The 22,484-nt window shown below is 45.2% G+C and overlaps 1 protein-coding gene across 2 annotated transcripts in view; it reads right to left on the bottom strand.

The window, feature by feature from the left end:
• The window catches only part of LOC118389946 (galactosylgalactosylxylosylprotein 3-beta-glucuronosyltransferase 1-like), a 47,497-nt gene extending 26,015 nt beyond the window's left edge, over positions 1-21,482 (bottom strand). The window contains exon 1 of one of the 2 annotated variants that reach the window (XM_035779967.2): positions 20,958-21,482. The gene's annotated coding sequence lies outside the window, so the exon portion shown is untranslated. The remainder of the gene's footprint in view (positions 1-20,957) is intronic. The other variant, XM_035779966.2, reaches the window with a different exon arrangement.
• Positions 21,483-22,484: the final 1,002 nt, after the last annotated feature.

Genomic DNA, 22,484 nt, shown 5'->3' on the forward strand with positions numbered 1-22,484 from the left:
GTGGCAAAACTAAACATGGCGGTGCTCGCCTTAGCAATCTCACTGGAATAAAGACCTCTATTCCTGTCATTATTGAAAGAGATTGTAATATCTTACATCTCAAAATAGGGCTACTAAATGTCAGATCCCTCACTTCCAAGGCAGTTATAGACAATTAACTAATCACTGATCATAATGTTGATGTGATTGGCCTGACTGAAACATGGCTTAAGCCTGATGAATTTACTGTGTTAAATGAGGCCTCTCCTCCTGGTTACACTAGTGACCATATCCCCTGTGCATCCCGCTAAGGCGGAGGTGTTGCTAACATTTCGATACCAAATTTCAATTTACAACAAAAAAATAAGACTTTTAGTCTATTGAGCTTCTAGTCAAGAAATCTATGCAGCTTATTCAATCACTTTTTATAGCTACTGTTTACTGGTCTCCTGGGACGTATACAGCGTTCCTCACTGAGTTCCTTGAAATCCTATCGGACCTCGTATTCATGGCAGATAATATTATATTTTTTTGTGACTTTAATATTCACATGGAAAACTCCACAGACCCACTCCAAAGGGCTTTCAGAGCCATCATTGACTCAGTGGGTTTTGTCCAAAATGTCTCTGAACCTACTTACTGTCACAGTCATACTCTGGACCTAGTTTTGTCCCATTGAATAAATGTCTAAATGTTTTTCCTCATTATCTTGGACTATCGGACCACCATTTTATTACGTTTGCAATCGCAACAAATAATCTGCTCAGACGCCATCCAAGGATCATCAAAAGCTGTGCTATAAATTCTCAGACAACCCAAAGATTCCTAGATGCCCTTCAAGACTCCCTCCACCTACCCAAGGACGTCAGAGTACAACAATCAGATAACCACCTAACTGAGGAACTCAATTGAACCTTGCATAATATTCCAGATGCAGCCGCACCCCTAAAAACAAAAAAACATTTGTTATAAAAAACTAGCTCCCTGGTATACAGAAAATACCCGAGCCCTAAAGCAAGCTTCCAGAACACTGGAACGGAAATGGCGCTTCACCAAACTGGAGGTCTTCCGACTAGCTTGGAAAGACAGTACAGTGCAGTATCGAAGAGCTTGATCATCCTATTTTTCCAACTTAATTGAGGAGAATAAGAACAATCCAAAATATATTTTTGATATTGTTGCAAAGCTAACTAAAAAGCAGCATTCCCCAAGAGAGGATGGCTTTCACTTCAGCAGTGAAATTCATTAACTTCTTTGACGAAAAGATTATGATCATTAGACAGCAAATTACGGACTCATCTTTAAATCTGCGTATTTCTGCAAAGCTTAGTTGTCCTGAGTCTGCACAACACTGTCTGGACCTAGGATCAAGGGAGACACTCAAGTTTTTTAATACTATATCTCTTGACACATTGATGAAAATAGTCATGGCCTCTAAATCTTCAAGCTGCATACTGGACCCTCCAGCCCAACATTCCAGAGGAATATCAGGATCTAAGGGAGGTATTCTCCAAGACGTGAGCTACCTGTCTCCCTCCTCATTGCCCCTGGGACTGTGCCATTGACCTGTTTTCCTATGCTACTCCTCATCCACAGATCCAAGTCCACTGCGTCGGCTGGTTAGTTCTTCGTGGCCAAAAAGGAGGGAGGATTAGCCCTTGTATCGATTATCGTGGACTCAATGACATCACCGCAAAGTATCGGTACCCTCTCCCGCTGATGCCATCGAGCAGCTCCGCGGGCCCCGGTTCTTCACCAAACTGGACCTGCGGAGTGCCTACAATCTCATTCGCATCCGGGAGAGGGATGAATGGAAGACAGCATTCAGCACGATGTCTGGTCACTACGAGTACTTGGTTATTCCCTTTGGTTTAGCCAATGCTCTGTCAGTGTTACAGGCATTCGTCAACGAGGTGTTCAGGGACATGCTCGGACGTCAGGGGATTGTGTACATTGATGACATCCTGATCTTCTCGACTAACCTGGAGGATCACATCACTCACGTTTGAGCAGTCCTGGAATGCCTCTTCGCTAATCCCCTGTTCGTCAAGGCGGAGAAGTGCCAATTCCACCAGAGGGCTGTCTCCTTCCTGGGTTACCAAATCAGCCCGCAGGGAGTGAGGATGGAGAAGAAGAAGGTAGATGCGCTAAGGTCATGGCCAGTCCCATCCACCATCAAGAGGTTACAACGGTTTTTGGGATTTTCCAACTTTTATCGCTGCTTCATCAGGATCTTCAGTGCCATCACCGCCCCTCACCTGCCCCCCGCAGAGAGGAATTACGACGTCGGCGATAAGGAAGCTCTTGGTGGTGAAGTTGGCATTAGAGGAGTGGAGACACTCGCTGGAGGGTGCCAAGGAACCATTCGTCACCCTCACCGACCATCGGAACCTTGAGTACATATGGACAGTTGGGCGACTGAATCCGCGCCAAGCCAGGTGGGCCCTCTTCTTCACCAGGTTTGACTTCACACTGACATATCGCCCTTCCAGAGGGCCCCCATAATACCGTCCTCCCGAGTCATGGGTCCAGTGGTTTTGGACGTAGCTGTGGACATCCGCCAGGTCCTAGAGAGGGAGCCCGCACCCCGGAATTGTCCTCCCACACGCATCTACATTCCCACAAAGATAAGGGATCGACTGCTGACCTGGGCACACACAGCTGTCGTTGCTGGACATCCAGGTATTTCTCGCACCATCCATTCCATCACTGAGAAATACTGTTGGCCCACATTGGTGCAGGATGTTACGCGGTATGTTAACTCCTGTTCCGTGTGTGCTCAAAACAAGTCCCTCCAGATTGCTCCATCCAGCAAGGAAGCTCCTGCCACTTCCCATGCCTCAGCAACCTTGGTCCCATCTGTCCATTGACTTTGTAACTGATCTTCCCCCTTCTGATGGTTTCACCGTGGTAGTGGATAGATTTTCCAAGTCATGTTGTTTAATCCCTCTTCCTGGTCTCCTACTGCTCTCCAGGTCACTGAGGCACTCTTCCAGGAGGTCTTCCGGCATTATGGCCTTCCGGAGGACATCGTCTCGGACCGTAGCCACCAATTCACACCCAGAGTATGGAGGGCTTTCTTGGAGAAGCTTGGGGTCATGGTTAGTCTCACATCTGGGTATTGGCCTCAGTCTAACGGGCAGGTGGAGAGATGAATCAGGAGCTGGGGAGGTTCCTGAGGAGTCACTGTCAGGAGCGGCATGTGAGTGGGCACATTTCCTTCCTTGGGCAGAGTATGCCCAGAACTCTCTATGTCACTCCTCCACTGGGTTGACCCCCTTCCAGTGTGTGTGTTGGGTTTCCAGCCGGTCCTGGCCCCGTGGACCCCGGGCCAGACCACAGCTCCTGCGGTAGAGGAGTAGTTAAAGCATGCGGAGGTGGTGTGGCACAATGCACACGTGAGACTCCAGCATGCTGTCCATCGTCAGAAGGAGCAGGCAGACCATCACCACAGCGAGACCCCTGTGTTCCTCCCTGGGTATTGCGTCTGGCTCTCTGCATGCAAGAAACTGAGCCCCCGGTTTGTGGGGCCATTCAAGGTTCTCCAGAGGGTCAATGAGGTGACATACGGTAGTGACTTGGTAATTGGAACCTGTATCTCACCCTCTTTTCATGTCTCCCTTCTCAGGCCGGTGGTTCCTTGTCCCCTAGTTGATGCTGTCCCCCACGACACCCCCACGCCCCTGGACATCAAGGGGAGCCGGCGTACTTTGTCAAATCCCTACTGGTCTCCCGACATCGTGGGGGTCGGCTCCAGTATCTGGTGGACTGGGACCCTGAGGAGCGGTGTTGGGTTCAGGTGGAGGACATTCTTGGTTTTGTTGTTTTATTAAAACGTTTCACCTGCACCTACTTCCGACTCACCATCCCTCTGCGTTACTCTGGACCCTGATCTTTTTTGACGAACATATCAAGACTGTTTCAAGGACAGCTTTTTTCCATTTAAGTAACATTGCAAAAATCTGAAACTTTCTGTACAAAAATGCAGAAAAATGAATCCATGCTTTTGTCACTTCCAGATTAGACTACTGCAATGCTCTACTTTCCAGCTACCCGTATAAAGCACTAAATAAACTTCAGTTAGTGCTAAACATGGCTGCTAGAATTTTGAATAGAACCAATTTTTTAAAGTCATATTACCACAGTGCTAGCTTCTCTACACTGGCTTCCTGTTAAGGCTAGGTTTGATTTCAAGGTTTTACTGCTAACCTACAAAGCATTACATGGGCTTGCGCCTATCTTTCTGAGTTGGTCCTGCCATACATACCTACACGTACGCTTTTGTCGCAAGACGTAGGCCTCCTTATTGCCCCTAGAATTTCTAAGCAAACAGCTGGAGGCAGGGCTTTCTCCTATAGAGCTCCATTTTTATGGAATGGTCTGCCTATCCATGTGAGAGATGCAGACTCAGTCTCGACATTTAAGTATTTATTGAAGACTCATCTCTTCAGTAGGTCCTATGATTGAGTGTAGTCTGGCCCAGGGGTGTGAAGGTGAACGGAAAAGCACTGGAGCTACGCTGGGTCACTGGCTTACTGGTGCTCCTCCATGCCGTCCCTAGGAGGGGTGTGTCACTTGAGTGGGTTGAGTCTGATGTGGTCTTTCTGTTCGGGTTGGCACCCCCCTCTTGTTCGTGCCATGGGTGAGATCTTCGTGGGGCTGTACTCGGCCTTGTCACAGGGTAGTAAGTTGGTGGTTAAAGATATCCCTTTCGTGGTGTGGGGGCTGTGCTTTGGCCCTGTCCGGGGGTATCGTCGAACGGGGCCACAGTGTCTCCAGACTCCTCCGGTCTCAGCCTCCAGTAATTATGCTGCAATAGTTTGTCTCGGGGGCTAGGGTCAGTCTGTTATATCTGGAGTATTTCTCCTGTCTTATCTGGGGGTCATGTGTGAATTTAAGTATGCTCCCTCTAAATGTCTCTCTTTCTCTTCTCTCGGAGGACCTGAGCCCTAGGACCATGCCTCGGGACTACCTGGCCTGATGACTCCTTGTTGTCCCCAGTCCACCTGGTCGTACTGCTGCTCCAGTTTCAACTGTTCTTCCTGCGGCTATGGAACCCTGACCTGTTCACCGGACGTTCTACCTTCATCTGGACCTGCTGTTTTCGACTTTCTCATACTGCCTCGAACTCTGAATGATAGGCTATGAAAAGTCAACTGACATTTATGCCTGAGGTGCTGACCTGTTGCACCCTGTACAACCACCCTCTACAACCACTGTGATTATTATTATTTTACCATGCTGGTCATCTATGAATGTTTGAACATCTTGGCCATGTACTGTTGGGCATCTCCGTTGGGTTGGGCATCTCCGGCGCGGCCCACGCTTGGATTGCGTCCTACCTGACAGGTCGCTCCTACCAGGTGGCGTGGCGAGAATCTGTCTCCTCACCACGTGCTCTCACCACTGGTGTCCCCCAGGGCTCTGTTCTAGGCTCTCTCCTATTCTCGCTATACACCAAGTCACTTGGCTCTGTCATAACCTCACATGGTCTCTCCTATCATTGCTATGCAGACGACACACAATTAATCTTCTCCTTTCCCCCTTCTGATGACCAGGTGGCGAATCGCATCTCTGCATGTCTGGCAGACATATCAGTGTGGATGACGGATCACCACCTCAAGCTGAACCTCGGCAAGACGGAGCTGCTCTTCCTCCCGGGGAAGGACTGCCCGTTCCATGATCTCGCCATCACGGTTGACAACTCCATTGTGTCCTCCTCCCAGAGCGCTAAGAACCTTGGCGTGATCCTGGACAACACCCTGTCGTTCTCAACTAACATCAAGGCGGTGGCCCGTTCCTGTAGATTCATGCTCTACAACATCCGCAGAGTACGACCCTGCCTCACACAGGAAGCGGCGCAGGTCCTAATCCAGGCACTTGTCATCTCCCGTCTGGACTACTGCAACTCGCTGTTGGCTGGGCTCCCTGCCTGTGCCATTAAACCCCTACAACTCACCCAGAACGCCGCAGCCCGTCTGGTGTTCAACCTTCCCAAGTTCTCTCACGTCACCCCACTCCTCCGCTCTCTCCACTGGCTTCCAGTTGAAGCTCGCATCTGCTACAAGACCATGGTGCTTGCCTACGGAGCTGTGAGGGGAACAGCGCCTCAGTACCTCCAGGCTCTGATCAGGCCCTACACCCAAACAAGGGCACTGCGTTCATCCACCTCTGGCCTGCTCGCCTCCCTACCACTGAGGAAGTACAGTTCCCGCTCAGCCCAGTCAAAACTGTTCGCTGCTCTGGCCCCCCAATGGTGGAACAAACTCCCTCACGACGCCAGGACAGCGGAGTCAATCACCACCTTCCGGAGACACCTGAAACCCCACCTCTTTAAGGAATACCTAGGATAGGATAAGTAATCCTTCTCACCCCCCCTTTAAGATTTAGATGCACTATTGTAAAGTGACTATTCTACTGGATGTCATAAGGTGAATGCACCAATTTGTAAGTCGCTCTGGATAAGAGCGTCTGCTAAATGACTTAAATGTAAATGTAAATGTACTGTTATAATCTCCACCCGGCACAGCCAGAAGAGGACTGGCCACCCCTCAGACCCTGGTTCCTCTCTAGGTTTCTTCCTAGGTTCCTGCCTTTCTAGGGAGTTTTTCCCTAGCCACCGTGCTTCTAAATCTGCATTGCTTGCTGTTTGGAGTTTTAGGCTGGGTGTCTGTATAGCACTTTGTGACATCGATGTAAAAAGGGCTTTATAAATTAATTTGATTGATTGCTTAATGTATCGGTTATTTTGATTGATTACACATGTTCTATGACTGAAGATGAGGGCGAGAAAATATTCCATGGGTGTAATCATATAACTTCTTTATGGTGAAAGAGTGAGGAGTCTGATTCATTTAAACATATGAGGGGTTGGGGATATATTTAAGTCCCATATGATTGTGAAGGCTGATATTGTGTGGCTATTGGCACGAGTTATTTGTTAACTAGTAATTGAAACAGAAATCCATTTCCTATACTTATTTTCACTTTCTCCTGGATAAATGGTGCAATATTCCTTCAAGGAATGTATATGCAATGTGTCATATACTTTGAAACTTAACTCTTAACTGAACTCACACAAACAGTATGTAAAAGATTGGAATAATTCTTCAGGTGTGTGACAAAGCGTCAATTCAGGAGACAACAATTTCCCCTGCCAATCACCATTGAATCCTATACCCACTCCAAAAACATTGATAATGTCCGTTTGTACTATTACTGTTACTATTATTGTTACTCTTACTGCTACTATTATTGTTACTCTTACTGTTTATGCTTGATAAATAAGGGAAAAAAATAAATGTGTAGATAACAAACTGGACCAGTTTAGCATAATGTTTAATCACGTGTGTTTCGCTCTCCTACTTATTTCACTTTATAACAGACAAAGCAAAATAGTACATTTCAGACTCAGGACAGGTCACTGAACAAGATTTGCCAAAGTAAAATAAACACAATTCCATCCATAACACCAAGACCAAAAAATACAATAATTACACAGAGTTGAGAAAATATCTTGTTTTAATTCTACAAATTTTCCACATTCTTGGTGGAGCTGCAAAGGGCTGATTGTGTTTGTGCAATATGAGCAAACATTTTCTTTCTCATGAGCAGAACAGCGTGGCGGATTAGCAGTGTTTCACCAATGCTCAGAAACATAACCACCTGGGCAGATGGATTCTGAATGAACAAGTCAAAACAGTGCAGCCTTGACATACCCCTGAAATCGATAGTGAAGTGTGTGCAATTGTACTAAAATCAGTCATGTTTAACTTGGTTTGGAGCATACAAAGGAGCCAGCAAACCCAGGCAGGAAGATGACAGCACATAGACATTTGATTATTGTCAAGCTTGAGCAGTATGACAGCTCACCTCACCTCTACAATGGTGTGTAATACCATGAGTTTATGGCAGATATCATGCATTTCTAATCATATCATAATGTATTATTGAACTAGTCACTAAAACAGTAAATAAACGCAGGGAATTTAATTCTCTCAGTACAATTTGAGTTCATCATGGAAGATATTATTAGATGTGGATTTTCAACTCTGTAATTGAGCTGTCGGAGAGTTTCGAAAGCTACATTTTCAATGAAAACATCAAATCTTAGACCTCAAAGTCGGAGTCAAAGTGAAAGAGCGTCTCTGCTCCTTTCTCTCAAAAGAGAAGCAAAGCTCCAAACCACACCTCCATGCACCTTTGATTTAACTAGGCAAGTCAGTTAAGAAAAAAATATTATTTTCAAAGCCTAGGAACAGTGGATTAACTGCCTTGTTCAGAACAACAGATTGTTACCTTGTCAGCTCAGGGATTTGAACATGCAACCCTTTTGGTTACTAGTCCAATGCTCCAACCACTAGGCTACCGGCCACCCCGCAACTTTCAAGGTTCTGACTGTTGATTTATATCAGGAGTGTCAAACTCATTCCATGTATTTGATTTCAATTAATAACCTTTTAGGGATAGGGGGCAGCATTTTCACTTTGGATGAATTGCGTGCCCATAGTGAAGTGCCTCCTACTCTGTCCCAGATGCTAATATATGCACATTATCATTACTATTGGATAGAAAACACTCTGAAGTTTCTAGAACTGTTTGAATTATGTCTGTGAGTATAACAGAACTCATAGGGCAGGCAAACTTCCAAACAGGAAGTGGAAATTCTGGGGCTGGTTGATTTTCAACTCATCGCCTATTCACATCCAAATAAGATATGGATCTGTTCGCACTTCCTACGCCTTCCACTAGATGTCAACAGTCAGTAGAACGTGGAATGAAGCCTCTAGTGTTATGTGGGACCAGATGGCAGCTATTTGAGTCACTGGTCTGGCAGAATGCCAGTTCCTGGTTACGCGCAGTAGTCATTATATTGTCTTGTGTTCCATTACCCTGTAGACGAATGCTCCGGTTGGAACGTTATTGGATATATATATGATAATAACATCCTGAAGATTGATTCTCTAAATCAAATCAAATCAAAATCAAATCAAATTTGATTTGTCACATACACATGGTTAGCAGATGTTAATGCGAGTGTAGCGAAATGCTTGTGCTTCTAGTTCCGGCAATGTAGTGATAACCAACAAGTAATATAACTAACAATAAGGGGATAAAGAATATGTACATAAGGATATATGAATGAGTGATGGTACAGGGCAGCATACAGTAGATGGTATCGAGTACAGTATATACATGAGATGAGTATGTAGACAAAGTAAACAAAGTGGCATAGTTAAAGTGGCTAGTGATACATGTATTACATAAGGATGCAGTCGATGATATAGAGTACAGTATATACATATGCATATGAGATGAATAATGTAGGGTAAGTAACATTATATAAAGTAGCAATGTTTAAAGTGGCTAGTGATATATTTACATAATTTCATATGAGATGAATAATGTAGGGTAAGTAACCATCAATTCCCATTATTAAAGTGGCTGGAGTTGGGTCACTGTCAATGACAGTGTGTTGGCAGCAGCCACTCAATGTTAGTGGTGGCTGTTTAACAGTCTAATGGCCTTGAGATAGAAGCTGTTTTTCAGTCTCTCGGTCCCAGCTTTGATGCACCTGTACTGACCTCGCCTTCTGGATGATAGCGGGGTGAACAGGCAGTGGCTCGGGTGGTTGATGTCCTTGATGATCTTTATGGCCTTCCTGTAACATCGGGTGGTGTAGGTGTCCTGGAGGGCAGGTAGTTTGCCCCCGGTGATGCGTTGTGCAGACCTCACTACCCTCTGGAGAGCCTTATGGTTGAGGGCGGAGCAGTTGCCGTACCAGGCGGTGATACAGCCCGCCAGGATGCTCTCGATTGTGCATCTGTAGAAGTTTGTGAGTGCTTTTGGTGACAAGCCGAATCTCTTCAGCCTCCTGAGGTTGAAGAGGCGCTGCTGCGCCTTCTTCACAACGCTGTCAGTGTGAGTGGACCAATTCAGTTTGTCTGTGATGTGTATGCCGAGGAACTTAAAACTTGCTACCCTCTCCACTACTGTTCCATCGATGTGGATAGGGGGGTGTTCCCTCTGCAGTTTCCTGAAGTCCACAATCAATCATCTCCTTAGTTTTGTTGACGTTGAGTGTGAGGTTATTTTCCTGACACCACACTCCGAGGGCCCTCACCTCCTCCCTGTAGGCCGTCTCGTCGTTGTTGGTAATCAAGCCTACCACTGTTGTGTCATCCGCAAACTTGATGATTGAGTTGGAGGCGTGCGTGGCCACGCAGTCGTGGGTGAACAGGGAGTACAGAAGAGGGCTCAGAACGCACCCTTGTGGGGCCCCCGTGTTGAGGATCAGCGGGGAGGAGATGTTGTTGCCTACCCTCACCACCTGGGGGCGGCCCGTCAGGAAGTCCAGTACTCAGTTGCACAGGGCGGGGTCGAGACCCAGGGTCTCGAGCTTGATGACGAGCTTGGAGGGTACTATGGTGTTGAATGCCGAGCTGTAGTCGATGAACAGCATTCTCACATATTCTCACTCTTGTCCAGGTGGGTTAGGGCAGTGTGCAGTGTGGTTGAGATTGCATCGTCTGTGGACCTATTTGGGCGGTAAGCAAATTGGAGTGGGTCTAGGGTGTCAGGTAGGGTGGAGGTGATATGGTCCTTGACTAGTCTCTCAAAGCACTTCATGATGACGGAAGTGAGTGCTACGGGGCGGTAGTCGTTTAGCTCAGTTACCTTAGCTTTCTTGGGAACAGGAACAATGGTGGCCCTCTTGAAGCATGTGGGAACAGCAGACTGGTATAGGGATTGATTGAATATGTCCGTAAACACACCGGCCAGCTGGTCTGCGCATGCTCTGAGGGCGCGGCTGGGGATGCCGTCTGGGCCTGCAGCCTTGCGAGGGTTAACACGTTTAAATGTCTTACTCACCTCGGCTGCAGTGAAGGAGAGACCGCATGTTTTCGTTGCAGGCCGTGTCAGTGGCACTGTATTGTCCTCAAAGCGGGCAAAAAAGTAATTTAGTCTGCCTGGGAGCAAGACATCCTGGTCCGTGACTGGGCTGGGTTTCTTCTTGTAGTCCGTGATTGACTGTAGACCCTGCCACATGCCTCTTGTGTCTGAGCCGTTGAATTGAGATTCTACTTTGTCTCTGTACTGACGCTTAGCTTGTTTAATAGCTTTGCGGAGGGAATAGCTACACTGTTTGTATTCGGAGGGAATAGCTGCACTGTTTGTATTCGGTGTTACCAGACACCTTGCCCTTAGTTTGACCTTAGTTTGACCAGTTTATTCGACCTGGAATATAACTTTTTGAAGTTTTCGTCCGAGTTTGCTTGGACCAGCGCCAGCTTTTGAACATGTGAACTAAACGTGCTAGCAAAAGTATCTAATTGGACACTAGTAATGGACATTATGGAACAAAACAACGATTTATTGCGGAACTAGGTTTCCTTGCACTGCATTCTGATGAAAGATCATCAAAGGTAAGGGAATATTTATGATGTCATTTCGTATTTCTGTTGACTACAACATGGCGGAGAACGTCTTAGCGCCGTCTCAGATTATTGCATGGTATGCTTTTTTCGTACCGTTTAAAAAAAATCTGACAGTGGTTGCATTAAGAACCAGTATATCTTTAATTATAAAAAAACAGGTGAAAACCAGGTGAGGGGAGTATTTGACTAATTAGTTGCCTTAATTCATCGAACAAGTACAAAGGAGGAGCGAAAACCTGCAGACACTTGGCCCTCCGTGGAATAAGTTTGACACGTAATTTGCTTAATGACCGAAAACCGGTTCAAAAACGTTTGCAAATTTATAAAGAACAAAAAACAAAAACACCTTATTTACTGTATTCAGACCCTTTGCTATGCGACTCGAAATTGAGCTTAGGTGCATCCTGTTTCCGTTGATCATCCTTGAGATATTTCTGCAACTTGATTGGAGTCCGCCTGTGGTAAATTAAATTGATTAGACATGATTTGGAAAGGCACACACACTTGTCTATTTAAGGTTCCACAGTTGACAGTGCATGTCAGAGCAAAAAACAAGCCAAGAGGTTGAAGGAACTGTCCGTAGAGCCTGGTCAAACTGAGCAATCGGGGTAGAAGGGCCTTGTTCAAATCGGGTTCAAGTCTGGGCTCTGGCTGGGCCACTCAAGGACATTCAGACACTTGTCCCGAAGCCACTTCTCCATTGTCTTGGCTGTGTGCTTAGGGTAGTTGTTCTGTTGGAAGGTAAACCGTCGCCCCAGTCTGAGGTCCTGAGCGCTCTGGAACAGGTTTTCATCAAGAATCTCTGTACTTTGCTCTGTTCATCTGTGCCTCGATCCTGACTAGTCTCCCAGTCCCTACCACCGAAAAACACCCTCACAGCATGATGCTGCCACCACCATGCTTCACCGTAGGGATGGTGCCAAGTTTCCTCCAGATGTAACGCTTGGCATTCAGGCCAAAGATCTTGGTTTCATCAGACCAGAGAATCTTGTTTCTCATGGTCTGAGAGTCTTTAGGTGCCTTTTGACAAACTCCAAGCGGGCTATCGTAAGGAGTGGCTTCCTTATGGCCAGTCAACCAGAGATGGTTGTCCTTCTGGAAGGTTCTCCCATCTCCACAGAGAAACTTTAGATTTCTGTCAGTGACCATCGGGTTCTTGGCCATCTCCCTCACCAAGGCCCTTCTGCCCCGATTTCTCAGTTTGGCCAGCTCTAGGAAGAGTCTTGGTGGTTCCAATCTTCTTCCATTTCAGAATGATGGAGGCCACTGTTTTCTTGAGAACTTTCAATGCTGCAGATTGTTTTTGGAACACTTCTTCAGATCTGCACCTCAACACAAACCTGTCTCAGGGAGCCACAGACAATTCCTTCGACCTCATGGTTTTGTTTTTGCTCTGACATGCACTGTCAATTTTGGGACCTTATATAGACAGGTGTTTGCCTTTCCAAATCATGTCCAATCAATTGAATTTACCACAGGTGGACACCAATCAAGTTGTAGAAATCTTTCAAGGATGGTTAATGGAAACAGGATGCACCTGAGCTCAATTTCGAGTCTCATAGCAAAGGGTCTAAATATTTATATAAATAAGGTATGTTTAAGTAATTTGCCAAAATTCCTAAAAACCTGTTTTCACTTTGTCATTATGGGGTATTATGTGTTGTAGATTGCGGAGGATTTTTTATTTTATTTAATCAATTTTAGAATAAGGCTGTAACATAACAAAATGTGGAAAAGTGAAGAGGTCTGAATACCTTTCGAAGGGACTGTACATACAGAAGTGAATTCATATGGAACAATCCATCAAAGATCACTAGCTTCGCGTCTATTCTATGTCTCAGAACCTGAATATGAGACAGAATATGAGTGAAATGTGTGAAAGAAGGAGACAAACCCATGTCACACACAATCAATTAAATGAGATTTTACACATGTCTTGCCATGGACGTGATGAGATTAGTGATGGTTGGATATTGGATGAATGATTACATACCTACAGATTGCCTACAGTAAACTGTACAACAAAACCCTAATACATAAAGAGTATGTAGACATTTCATAGCCCATGTTTTTAATCCACAGCATGCAGTACTGCCTCTCTCTTGCTGTGTAGAGATTCCAGTCCCAGGAGAGTTCCTATAAATGTAAACATACCATGGAACCTGTCAGTCTCTAACAGCGGATTCAATTGGGTTCAGAAGCCCCTGCAGTTGAACGTTTCTTTCTGACATTGAAGGATAACTGGTTAGTGTGTTTCAATCCAAGACTAGACTTAATGTGTTTTAACTGGGAAAATAAAACCAATACAAGAGAGAAGGACAAAATAAGGAGCACTTCCTTACTTATAGTAGTCACTTCTTATAAATTTGCTCAGTGGTTTTAAGGCAGGTTAGCGTAGATAACACAAATAAATATAGATTTATGCAGTTGGATTCCATTTGTGTTTTGGCTGTGAAAAACTACACAGAGAAAGATGGTGAGAGAGCGAGAGTGAGAGAAAGAGAGATTTAAGAGTCTACTTGCTACTGTGGTAGTATGACAAAAGTAGCTAAGCACAACCCTTGCTCTGTGTATTGCTTATGCAGAATTCCCTCTGCTTAAGGCTGGAGATACCTCTCTGATCATCCTCAGAAAGATGGCTTTGAATTTCAGGCAGCACTACCTCAGTAGAACAGAATCAAAAGCACTTGTTTTGAACACACATCAATAGCTCATTGTACAGTAGCCTTACAATAGCCTAGAGAGAAGGAGTTTAGAAAGTCCATGATGCTTCTAATCTAAAGCAATATACATTAGTTAGGCCTATGACAAAAACACTATGGGGAGGTTTCCTGGACACAGATTAAGCCTAGTCTTGGACTAAAAAGCACTTTCAATGGAGATTCTTGCGGAGGGATAGGTTTCTACCAAGAACCGTTTTCATCTGAAGAACCCTTTTTGGAAGACGAGCATTCTTTGTAAGGCAAAAGGTTCTACCTAGAGGCTTTTTTATCTTAAGAACAGTTTGATAGAAAGTGGTCTTTGATGATTCTTTGGAAGGATTCTACATAGATCCCTTCTGAATCTGAATAAGCTTTTTAATTGTATTTGTTATTGCTACCATGATTAAGGATAAACATGAATGAATCGTGAATAATGATGAGTGAGAAAGTGTGAGGCATACATATCATACCCCCCAATGTTACTTCCCCTGTTATTGGTAACAGGGGTACGATCTTTGTGCCTCTAACTTTCTAACTCGTAATTCATTTATGATTATCTCTAATCATGGTAGCATCCACTTTAATGTAGAATTGTTCAATTGAAACATTATATTCTTATTTATAAAACAAGTGACCATAAAAAGGTTTAACCTGCAAAGTGTTCTACCTAGCACCAAAAAGGGTTCCCCTATGGAGACAAGCTGAAGAACCCAATATGGTTCGACCTAGCAACTTTTTTACAAAGAGTATAGTAGGCAGAGTTTACAGAGGATTGACACCAATACAAAATTCTGATAACTGCTTCTGGAACACCTGAACAAGAAAGACCATTCCGTTTGCATGTAGGATTGTAGGGATTATGATGTTCCTTACAAAAATGGATGCTCGGTTTAAATAATGTTCATCCATCTTAACAAAAGGTCCACAGAAAGTTTAAAATTGACTGGGGAAGGAAAAACATAACAATTCCGTTCCATCAGAAGTTAGGAACTTAAATAAACTGATAGACCTTATTAACTGACTATTAAGGGCCCGGGCTGGATTTCTACGAAGCTAACATATGAAAAAACACATATGGAATCATGTAGTAACCAAAGAAGTTTAAAAACAAATCAAAATATAATTTATACTTTAAATTCTTCAAAATAGCCACCACTTGCCTTTGCACACTCATGGCGTGCTCGCAACCAGCTTCATGAGGTAGTCACCTGGAATGCATTTCAATTAATCTGTCTGGGAGTGGAACCCCTCGACAACAGCCAATGAAATTGCAGGGCACCAAATTCAAAACAGAAATCTCATAAATCAAATTTCTCAAACATATAAGTATTAGGCACAATTTTAAAGATAAAATTCTCGTTAATGTCTGATTCCAAAAAGGCTTTACAGCGAAAGCGCCACAAACAATTATGTTAGGTCACCACCAAGTCACAGAAAAACACAGCGACATTTCCAGCCAAAGAGAGTTGTCACCAAAAGCAAAAATATAGATAAAATGAATCACTAACATTTGATGATCTTCATCAGATGACACACATAGGACTTCATGTTACACAATACATATATGTTTTGTTCGATAAAGTGAATATTTATATCCAAAAATCTCATTTTACATTGCTGTGTTATGTTCAGTAGTTCCAAAACATGCAGTGATTGTGCAGAGAGCCACACGAATTCACAGAAATACTCATAATAAACATTGATAATAGATACAACTATTATACAAGGAACTTTAGATCAACTTCTCCTTAATGCAACCGTTGTGTCAGATTCTTAAAAAACTTTATGGAAAAAGCATAATCTGAGTATGGCACTCAGATGACAAATCAAGCCAAACAGATATACGCCATGTTGGAGTCAATATTAGTCAGAAATAGCATTATAAATATTAACTTACCTTTGATGATCTTCATCAGAATGCACTCCCAGGAATCCCAGTTCCACAATAAATGTTTGATTTGTTCGATAATTTATGTCCAAACACCACCTTTTGTTTACGCGTTTAGTAAACAAATCGAAACTCACGAGGCGCGGGCAATTCCGTTGTGTTGTGACAGGTTATGGGTGGTATACAGAAGATATATATTTGGTAAATGACCAAGTTCAAATTATGACAAGAACAGCTCAATTAAGCAAAGAAAAACGACAGTCCATCATTACTTTAAGACAGGAAGGTCAGTCAATGGGGAAAATTTAAATAACTTTGAATGTTTCTTCAAGTGAGGCTGCAAAAAACATCAAGCGCTATGATGAAACTGGCTCTCACGAGGACCGCCATTGGAAAGGAAGACCCAGAGTTACCTCTGCTGCAGAGGATAAGTTCACTAGAGTTAACTGCACCTCAGATTGCAGCACAAATAAATGCTTCACACAGTTCAAGTAACAGACATATCTCAACATCTGTTCAGAGAAGACTGCGTGAATCAGGCCTTCATGGTCAAATTGTGGCGAAGAAACCACTACTAAAGGACATCAATAAAAAGAAGAGACTTGCTTGGGCCAAGAAACATAAGCAACGGACATTAGACTGGTGGAAATCTGTCCTTTGGTCTGATGAGTCCAAATTTCAGATTTTTGGTTCCAACTGATGTGTCTGTGAGACGCAGAGTAGGTGAACGAATGATATCTGCATGTGTGGTTCCCACCGTGAAGCTTGCGTGTGATGGTGATTTAATGGTGACACTGTCAGCAATGTATTTAGAATTCAAGGCACTCTTGACAAGCATGGCTACCACAGCATTCTGCACTGATACGCCGTCCATCTGGATTGCATTTAGTGGGACTATCATTTGTGTTTCATCAGGACAATGACTCCAGGCTGTGTAAGAGATATTTGACCAATAAGGAGAGAGATGAAGTGCTGCATCAGATGACCTGGCCTCCACAATCACCCAACGTCAACCCAATTGAGATGGTTTGGGATGAGTTGGACTGCAGAGTGAAGAAAAAGCAGCCAACAAGTGCTCAGCATATGTGGGAACTCCTTCAAGACTATTGGAAAAGCATTCCAAGTGAAGCTGGTTGAGAGAATGCCAAGAGTGTGCAAAGCCGTCATCAAGGCAAAAGATGGTTACTTTGAAGAACCTCAAATATAAAATATATAGCCCTCACCCTCCGATCCAACAGGTCCCAGACGTGCTCAATGGGATTGAGATCCGGGCTCTTCGTTGGCAATGGCAGAACACTGACATTCCTGTCTTGCAGGAAATCACGCACAGACCGAGCAGTATAGCTGGTGGCATTGTCATGCTGAAGGGTCATGTCAGGATGAGCCTGCAGGAAGGGTACCACGTGAGGGAGGAGGATGTCTTCCCGGTAACGCACAGCATTGAGATTGCCTGCAATGACAACAAGCTCAGTCCGATGATGCTATGACACACCGCCCCAGACTATGACGGGCCCTCCACCTCCAAATCGATCCCGCTCCAGAGTACAGGCCTCGGTGTAACGTTCATTCCTTCGACGATAAACACGAATCCAACCATCACCCGTGGTGAGACAAAACCGCCTCTCGTCAGTGAAGAGCACTTTTTGCCAGTCCTGTCTGGTCCATAGGCGACGTTGTTGCCTGTGATGTCTGGTGAGGACCTGCCTTACAACAGGCCTACAAGCCCTCAGTCCAGCCTCTTTCAGCCTTTTTGCGGACGGTCTGAGCACGGATGGAGGGATTGTGCGTTCCTGGTGTAACTCGGGCAGTTGTTGTCGCCATCCTGTACCTGTCCCGCAGATGTGTTGTTCGGATGTACCAATCCTGTGCAGGTGTTGTTACATGTGGTTTGCCACAGCGAGGACGATCAGCTGTCCGTAGCGCTGTCTTAGGTGTCTCACAGTACGGGCATTGCAATTTATTGCCCTGGCCACATCTGCAGGCCTCATTCTTTCTTGCAGCATGCCTAAGGTGCGTTCACACAGATGAGCAGGGACCATGTCCATCTTTCTTTTGGTGTTTTTCAGAGCCAGTAGAAAGGCCTCTTTAGTGTCCTAAGTTCTCTTTACTGTGACCTTAAATGCCTACCCCATTGAGCATGTCTGGGACACTGTTAGTGTCTTAAAGACAGTTCCGCAGGTGCATGTTCATTAATTGTATGGGAAACAGTGTTTAAACCCTTTAAAATGAAGATCTGGGAAGTTATTTGATTTTTACGAATTGTCTTTGAAAGACAGTCCTGAAAAAAGGGACATTTCTTTTTTTTGCTGAATTTGTAAACACCAAATCTATATTTTCAATCTATTTGCAATAAACTTGCTGAAACTGAAAATGCATTTTAAACACGTTTAGCTCTAAATGTGTTTGCAGTGTTATTACAAAGAAACACAATATTTAGAAGAAACCAAATCTAAATTTTCAGTAGGGAAATAATTTATTCTGTTTAGAACATGACACTCAGGATGCTAACTGTAGACCCATGACACATAATATTTTTGTCTTCAACATGTCCTTTGGTGACGGCAACAAAATAACACAGAAGACATGGAGGAGTTCAGCACCTGTACATGGTTGTGTCCCTCTTCACTGTGAGAACACACTATAGCTCACTCCCGTCAATGAACACAAGACTGAAAGACTGACTAGATTAACCACTAGCATCTCCAAGTGATAAAGGACTTGGACAAAGGAGGCATCAATGAAGAAAGTGTGTCACGGTTTTCATATGGTGAAGGAGAGTCGGACCAAACTGCAGCGTGTATATTGCGATCCATGTTTAATCAAACAACGTAAACACGAATAAACACAAACACTACAAAACAATAAACGAAACGAAAACAGCCTATACTTGTGACCACTAACATCGAACAAGGACATCAAGACACTCAGGACAATCACCCACAATACAACCAAAGAATATGGCTGCCTAAATATGGTTCCCAATCAGACACAACGATAAACACCTGCCTCTGATTGAGAACCACTTCAGACAGCCATAGACTCTCCTAGAACACCCCACTAAGCTACAATCCCACTGAGCTACACACCACATACAAAAACCCATGTCACACCCTGGCCTGACCAAATACATAAATAAAAACACAAAATACTGCGACCAGGGCGTGACAGAACCCCCCCCTAAGGTGCGGACTCCCGATGGCACCTCAAATCAATAGGGAGGGTCCGGGTCGGCGTCTGTCCATGGTGGCGGCTCCGGCGTGGGACGTGGACCCCACTCAGTAAATGTCTTAGTCCCCTCTCCTTGCGTCCCTAGATAGTCCACACTCGCCGCCAACCATGGCCTAGTATTCCTCACCCAGAACCCCACTAGACTGAGGAGCAGATCCGGACTGAGGTGAAGCTCGGGACTGAGGGGAAGCTCGGGAATGAAAAGCTCGGGAATGAAAAGCTCGGGAATGAAAAGCTCGGGAATGAAAAGCTCGGGAATGAAAAGAAGCTCAGGAGTGAAAAGAAGCTCAGGAGTGAAAAGAAGCTCAGGAGTGAAAAGAAGCTCAGGAGTGAAAAGAAGCTCAGGAGTGAAAAGAAGCTCAGGAGTGAAAAGAAGCTCAGGAGTGAAAAGAAGCTCAGGACAGAGGGGCTCTGGCGCCTCTGGGCTGAGGGGCTCTGGCGCCGGACAGGCGGGAGACTCCGGCAGCAGCGCCGGACAGGCGGGAGACTCCGGCAGCAGCGCCGGACAGGCGGGAGACTCCGGAAGCAGCGCCGGACAGGCGGGAGACTCCGGAAGCAGCGCCGGACAGGCGGGAGACTCTGGAAGCAGCGCAGGAGAGGCGAGGCGCACTGTAGGCCTGATGCGTGGTGCTGGCACTGGTGGTACTGGGCCGAGGACACGCACAGGAAGCATGGTACGGGGAGCTGCTACCGGAGGGCTGGGGTGTGAAGGTGGTACTGGATAGACCGGACCGTGCAGGCGCACTGGAGCTCTTGAGCACCGAGCCTGCCCAACCTTACCTGGTTGAATACTCTCGGTCGCCCTGCCAGTGCGGCGAGGTGGAATAGCCCGTACTGGGCTATGTAGGCGAACCGGAGACACCGAGCGCAAGGCTGGTGCCATGTAAGCCGGCCCAAGGAGACGCACTGGGGACCAGATGCGTAGAGCCGGCTTCATGGCATTTGGCTCGACGCTCAATCTAGCCCAGCCGATACGGTAAGCACAGGGAGTTTGCGCAGGTCTCCTACCTGGCGTTGCCATACTCCCTGTAAGCCCCCAAGACATTTTTGGGGCTGATTCCCGGGCTTCCTTCCACGTCGCCGTGCTGCCTCCTCATACCAGCGCCTCTCCGCTTTTTCCGCCTCTAGTTCCTCCTTGGGGCGGCGATATTCCCCTGGTTTAGCCCAGGGTCCTCTCCCGTCGAGGATTTCCTCCCATGTCCAGAAATCCTTATTGCGCTTCTCCTCTTTGGGCTGCTCCTGCCTGTTGACACGCTGCTTGGTCCTGTGGTGGGTGATTCTGTCACGGTTTTCATATGGTGAAGGAGAGTCGGACCAAACTGCAGCGTGTATATTGCGATCCATGTTTAATCAAACAACGTAAACACGAATAAACACAAACACTACAAAACAATAAACGAAACCCGAAAACAGCCTATACTTGTGTCCACTAACATCGAACAAGGACATCAAGACACTCAGGACAATCACCCACAATACAACCAAAGAATATGGCTGCCTAAATATGGTTCCCAATCAGAGACAACGATAAACACCTGCCTCTGATTGAGAACCACTTCAGACAGCCATAGACTCTCCTAGAACACCCCACTAAGCTACAATCCCACTAAGCTACACACCACATACAAAAACCCATGTCACACCCTGGCCTGACCAAATACATAAAGAAAAACACAAAATACTTCGACCAGGGCATGACAAAGAGAGACGATTAGAACTTACTTTAAGTCTTAATTGTAACTCCAGTCTGACAGCGTTCCTCTTGCTGTGTATAATCCAATTCAGTCCATGAAATCCAGTTCACTCTCCTATGTTTCCAAGCTCTGTTCCACCTCCAAGACAGACTCAAAGCATTTTTACATTTCATTTCATGCCAACACTGTAGCTGACATTCCTATTGAAATGTTCAACCCCGATAAACACCTGGCTGAAAGGAGAAGCAGAAAATACTCCCAATGCTCACTCTGGCTGAAAGGAGAAGCAGAAGATACTCCCAATGCTCACTCCTTGCTTCGGTTCACACGCATACAGACGTGGAAATAGATAAGGCAGCGTATCCTGTAGTATACAGTACGCACTCTCTTGCTTACTCTCTTTTCCTCTCTCTCAGCTCTCTCCCTTTCTAGCTTGCTCTCTCAGCTCTTTCCCTCTCTTGCTTGCTCTCTCAGCTCTCTCCCTCTAATGCTTGACCTCTCTCAGCTCTCTCGGAGCTCTCTGTCTCTCTCTCGCTTGCTCTCTCCCCTCTGTCCATCTCTCCCGCTCTCTTTCTCTCTTAGTGCTGGTGCTTAGCTGAATCTGGCAGAGGGAGAGAGAGAGAGAGAGGCAGACACCTTGGAGTGAGACATTTGTGAATGTGTTTACAAGGGACTAACAGAGTATCTCTTTCCTGGCAAAGACCACCCCCCACACCTTGAAGAAATGAGTTAGCTGATTACATGTACTACTGGCGCACAAAGTGGCTGGATGGCCTGGCAAAAAAGAGAAAGAAAAAAAAAGAAAAATATAAGGTTTCTCTTGACTCTCAGACATCAGGTTTTTGTTTCAATATTAATTTCAGAAGCACTTGTGTAATATGTCTGTTTTAAAATGTGTTAAAACAGACATAATATACTGTAGCGGTATTTATTAGAGAGGGGTAAAGATAAAGATTTTGTTCAGGCGCCAGGCATTAACTATGCTGAAAGGAAAAGAGTAGAATAGGCGGAGTACCACTACCAGACCCACACACATCAGCAGAAGAGACTGCCCAGAGTGTAGCCTGTTTACCAGATAGCCAGTGGAGAGAAAAGGGAATTACACACCCTATAAAACCCACATCACAGCACAGGGGTAACCCCACCAGAATACCTCATATTATTCTAATAATAATATAATAATAATAATGGCAGCGCAGTTGAACAGCAACTTCATAGAAACAATTTACAAGAAAGAACCCAGTCAGAGGATTTGCTATAATCTGAATGATCTTCCAGTGGAGGAGTGCAGAGGGTATGAATGTGGGGGGTGTTCACAGACAACAAAGGAGGCTTGCCGGTGTACTGTCTGACTATCTGATGTTTTGTTCGTTTGTATGTCAAAGGTTCGCATCAATGTTGCTACTAATCCATGCGATCCATAACCGGTGTGGTCCCAAACGATAACAACCACGACCTAGAGCGGTCACACCGATGATTGAGTTAAATACTTTATAAACTACACACGCTGAAAATAAACAAGGGCACCTGCAGCATAGCACACACAATCAAACTG

This window comes from Oncorhynchus keta, chromosome 11 (genome assembly GCF_023373465.1).
Source record: "Oncorhynchus keta strain PuntledgeMale-10-30-2019 chromosome 11, Oket_V2, whole genome shotgun sequence".
Classification (NCBI taxonomy): domain Eukaryota; kingdom Metazoa; phylum Chordata; class Actinopteri; order Salmoniformes; family Salmonidae; genus Oncorhynchus; species Oncorhynchus keta.